Raw genomic sequence first — 5139 nt, 5'->3', positions numbered from 1 at the left:
CTATCCGTTATGAGCTTCTGCGGGGTGACCGGACGCTCCGGTCGTGATGACCGGACGCTCCGGTCAGTTCTACCCGCGAACCAGTAATTAAAGAGTCGACCGGACGCTGGCAGGGTCCGGTCAGCACTGACCGGACGCGTCCGGTCGCATAAAACCCTTACTGGAACCTTACTGGACTCGACCGGACGCTGAACCCTCAGGGTCCGGTCGCACTGACCGGACGCGTCCGGTCACACTTTTCCAAGTCTGGACCCTTACTGGAGTCGACCGGACGCTAGCTCTCAGCGTCCGGTCACACGACCCTCCAGCGTCCGGTCACAACAGACTTAACCACCTCAGTCAAACGAACTGACCGGACCCTGCGGCCAGCGTCCGGTCGCACCGGAGCCAGCGTCCGGTCAGTGTTTGACCCTCCATTCACTTTCAACTCTCGATCATATGTGAATGAAGTTTGCTCCAAAGGATCTTAGGCATTCATAGGAGCTACCTAGAGCTAGTTTTAACAAGTGTGCACCACACCTAACTCACTAGACTCAACTAGGTCAAGCTACCCGTTCATACCCCCCTTCATAGTACGGCCAAAGGAAAAACAAAGTCCTAAACTACTCTAAGTGTCTCTCCAACTCCAATCGACACTTAGAACTAGTTATCCTTAACCTTGTCGTCCATCCTCTGAAAACCGAAACGATTTCCATCGTAGGGGCATGACAACCTCGATTGCCCAATCGATCTCTATTACCATGACCTAACTTAATTGCCTCTGCAAAACACACGTTAGTCATAGTAATCTTGTATTGACATTAATCACCGAAATCCAACTAGGGGCCTAGATGCTTTCAATCTCCCCCTTTTTGGTGATTGATGACAATACCACCTCGAGTATGTTATGGAGTGAGGTTTTTGACGGGCTTGGTTCATATAAGCTTTTGTCAATAAGAACAAAGAGTTAGTCAAGCTTATATGACCCAAGCCAACACAATGTACTCAAAGGATATGAATTAAGCATGAGTACAAATAACAAAGCTCATTTGCTTCGAAGTATAAACGCGGAAGCAAACGCAAATGAGCATAATCACAAGTGATATGACATATAGAAAAGCGAAGTAGAAATCACATATGTCAAATATCACAACCACGTAGATAGCACTATCACATATATATAAAAGTATGCATGAAAGTAAACACACGAATGCATAAGTAATAGTGTATCACACAAATAAAACTCCAAATGTATATAAAAAGCTAATACTAGATAACTAGCTCCCCCTAAAACTCGCTCCCCCTAAGTCTACATACTCAAACCCTCTCCCCCTTTGGCGTCAAACACCAAAACCTAAGGGTCGGACGGCGGGGCTGCAGCGGACGAGTCGGGCGCTGAAGTACGTGGAGCAAGATGGAACTGGGCGCCATCATCATCAGATCCTGAGCTCTGAACTGACTGACCCTCTGAAGCAGGAAGTGTCGCTGAAGCGGTCTGGGTCTGAGCTGGGGCTGGTGCTGCCTGTGACGCTGCAAGTAAGTCTGTCGTAGGATCTGACGAGGCGACAGACGAGGGGAGCCTCTGAGTGGTCATGATAGCTGGAGCTGCTGTAGACGGACCGGCAGTATGCATGTGAGGCGGAGTAGGCATGCCGGTCAACTCGCTGAATGATGCTCCAAGACTCCTGGAGACTGACGACTCAGGCACGAACAGCGAGGAAGACTGCTCTGGTGTAAAGCCCGTCTGAAAGGGCGTGAACTGCGGGGCAACACCCGGTGAGGCTAACCACTGGGACACCTGTACTGGAGGTGACGTGAACTGAACTGGAGGCTGTCCCTGACTCTGAAGCCCGATGGGCTGTACTGCTGGAGTCGTCGAAGTGGTAGGAGGCTGTGCAAGCTGGGGCGAAGGCTGTGGCATTGGGACCCCAATAGCTGTCACTACATGCTGCATGAATCCCATGAGCTGCTGCTGCATTAGTAGCTGCTGGTGCTGAAGGAGCTGCTGCTGCCGCTGGAACTCGTCCTGACGAGCCTGAAACTGTGCGAAGTTGGCAGCTGTCTCCTGTGCCTGTCGTGTCTGATCCTGCTGCATCCGCTCAAGAATAGCAATGAGAGCGGGGTCTGTCTGTGGAGCAGGTGGAGCAGAACTGGAGCTACCGGCCTCTGCATCGTGTCTGCGTGGAGGCATCTGAGGTATAGGCTGGTAGTCGTCGTCGGAGCTATCACTGTACTCGCTCACCTCCTGCTGTGCCTCTAGCTCCGCCTCCTCAGTAGCTGCAATCCCTCTGATGATCTCATCCTGCTGAGCTGCAGACTCTGGCACGTCGGGGCGACGGCTAGGCTGACTGGGTGCCTGAGGAGTGGCGTGTCTGATCCGCTGTGACAGGTTGTAAGCTGGGAACTCTGTGGTGGCACCTGTATACTCATCCATCATGCCAGGGGGCTTATCCATCACAACTCTGCGAATAAGGAAGGTGATCCAGTGAGCATAGGGAAGCTGCCTGCGACCCTTGAATCCCTCAGCGATAGTATCCTCCATCTCAGAAAGAAGGAGGTCCCAGATGTCAAACACTGTCATCTGCATGATAGCATTGAGAAGCCAGAGCTGTAAGCGAGTCAGGCCCTCCCTGTATCCCAACCTGGGAAGCAGTGTCCTCCTGATGATGGCCTCTAGTATCCTCGCTGTAGGAGTCAAGTCACTGGGGTTCCTGCTCGACCCCTCACCAAATGGCTCCTTGAAGCAATGCCGCACTAAGTCTGTAGGGGGTACCAACCCTCCATGGGGACGCCTGGGAGGTCCCTGCTGTCCATAGCAAACCTCATGCATCCTTATAGGTTGCTCCTGTAGTCTCAGTATCTCCCTGGCTCTGCCACTAGTCACTCTATGGTCTTTGCCGTTGAAGGCAAAGTGAATGAATCTGTGATGAGGATCAACATAGAGCGAGGCATAAAACTGACGGACCCAAGATGGTACATATATCCCCGTCCGTCCAATCAGATCTGACAGTCCTGGCAAATATGACAAGTATTGCCGAATGCCCTCTCCGGCTGCTGCCACAATGGACTCTATCTGACAGACCCTCTGTGATCTGAACACTGCCCCACTGTTAAGATATGCATTGTAGAAATCCTCATGCAGTGGCGTGTAGAACCCCTCAGCTGCTCTCTCATCCCTCCTCGGAGGAAACCAGACCTCAAACTCCACAAACCGCAGCTGCTGAACCTGCCTGGCTGTAGCGGCCCTCAAGTCGAGGTGAACCACTGGAGGCGGACCCTGTGAAGGACGTGAACCCCTGCGCCGTGTCACTGGCCTCGGTGGAACTGCAGCACTGGTACGACTCGAGCGGCGTAGCTGAGGTGCCGGCTCGGTCTCCTGACTCTCCTGAGTCTCCTGGGCTGGCTGAGGCTCTGCTGGTGGGGGCTGCTGCTGTGCTGACGGACCCTCCTCAATGGCAACCCGTCGTCCTGCCAACGTGGCAGTCCCAGCTGGACTACCATGACGACGCTCAGCCTCCTCAATCGCAGCTCTGAGTGCGGGTGAAACTGGCTGATCTGCAATAACAACTCCGCTGCGGGTACCACCTCTCTCTGCACGCTCTGCGGCCTCTGCAACAGCTGCTGCTCTCGCTGTCTCGGCGTCGGGGTACTTGCGCTTCTTGGATGTTACTTGCTTGGTTGACTTGCCCTTGGATCCGGCTGGCTGACGAGGCGGGGGCCTCCGATCATCATCGCCTGGGCCACCACCAACATTCTTGGTGCGAGCCATCTGAGCTGACAAGATGGTGAACTGTCGCTGATGAAGATCAACTGTCAATCTGCCGCTTTCGAGGCTTGGCCTCGATCCTTACTCGCGAGCTTGGCTCCGAGTTTACTGCCAACTGCCAGACGAAACACAACGGAAACGACACGCTGCACGATAGAATAGATGGATATACAAATAAATACCATATATCTAATAGTTGCGAAATCCTAATAGAGAAAGCAATGTAGATGCGAAATTGAATCGTATGGCTTTCTACCTGACGAACCGCGAACCGAGAAGAGGTAAGTTGTCACGCGGGGGATCTCAGAACCGGTTAGGGTTAGGTCAAATGCCCTAAATGCAATGGGGAACAGTGAATTTAGAATTTGATCTAGGTCACAGTTGAGATCAAGATTGAATTGCAAAGATTGCCATACCAATCAATGGGAGGATAGCCCTGGGTGGAGCGCGACTGGCGAGCGGGGGCCGAGCGTGGAGGCGCGGCGAGGCAAGGCACGACGGCGCGGCCAGTCAGGCGCACGGTGGCGCGGGTGCAGGCTGACCGGAGAGGTGGCGCGTGGCTGGGCTGCGACAGTGGCTCGGGCTAGGGCACGGCTGCGCGGACGAGAGGTGAGGCGCGAGGAGGCTGCGGCGCAGTGGTGCGGCGACGACTTGGGCGCGGCGGCGGCTCGGCGAGGCAGCGGCGGCGCGTGCGCGAGATTGGAGGCGAGAAGGTGGCGGCGCTGGTTAGGTCGGAGCAGAGGAACACGGCACGGATAAATAACCCCCCGAACGCGACAGAAAGGGAAACCGAAAAGAGTCCTTAAGACGCGCGAGATCTACTGACCGGACGCTCCGGTGGTAGCGACCGGACGCTACCACCCAGCGTCCGGTCGATTCCAGAGAGGTCCAAATCCTCTGGAATCGCGACCGGACGCGTCCGGTGGTCCTTGACCGGACGCAGGCAGGGTCCGGTCAGTACAACTTTGTCATCCTCCGTTCGACCGGACGCTGAGCCCTTTCTGACCGGACGCACAGACGCAGCGTCCGGTCACTCCTTCAACAGCAGTTCACCTCCTGTGAACTGACCGGACGCTGGACATCAGCGTCCGGTGCAGCGTCCGGTGCACCTTTTTCAGCAATTCTTCAACATACCTTCGCGCTACCTGTTCCCAATCAAGTCCCAACTTGAATAAGATCAAAATAAACACCAATTGGGACTGATGTGAGTGACCTCTCTCAAACCCTCATAATTTTCAAAATATTTTGCCTTAGGCTATAATTCTTTTTAAGAAAGTAGGCAGCAAGAGGGCAAATGGAACAAAACGACAAAACAACATTCATGCAAATGTAATGCTTGTAAGTAAATCTAGTTGCTTGTCAAGTTTGATCCAAGGTTAAGCTTCTTCACACGC

The sequence above is a fragment of the Miscanthus floridulus genome, chromosome 1 (genome assembly GCF_019320115.1).
Source record: "Miscanthus floridulus cultivar M001 chromosome 1, ASM1932011v1, whole genome shotgun sequence".
NCBI classification, from domain to species: domain Eukaryota; kingdom Viridiplantae; phylum Streptophyta; class Magnoliopsida; order Poales; family Poaceae; genus Miscanthus; species Miscanthus floridulus.
Note: the sequence above shows the minus strand (reverse complement) of the source record.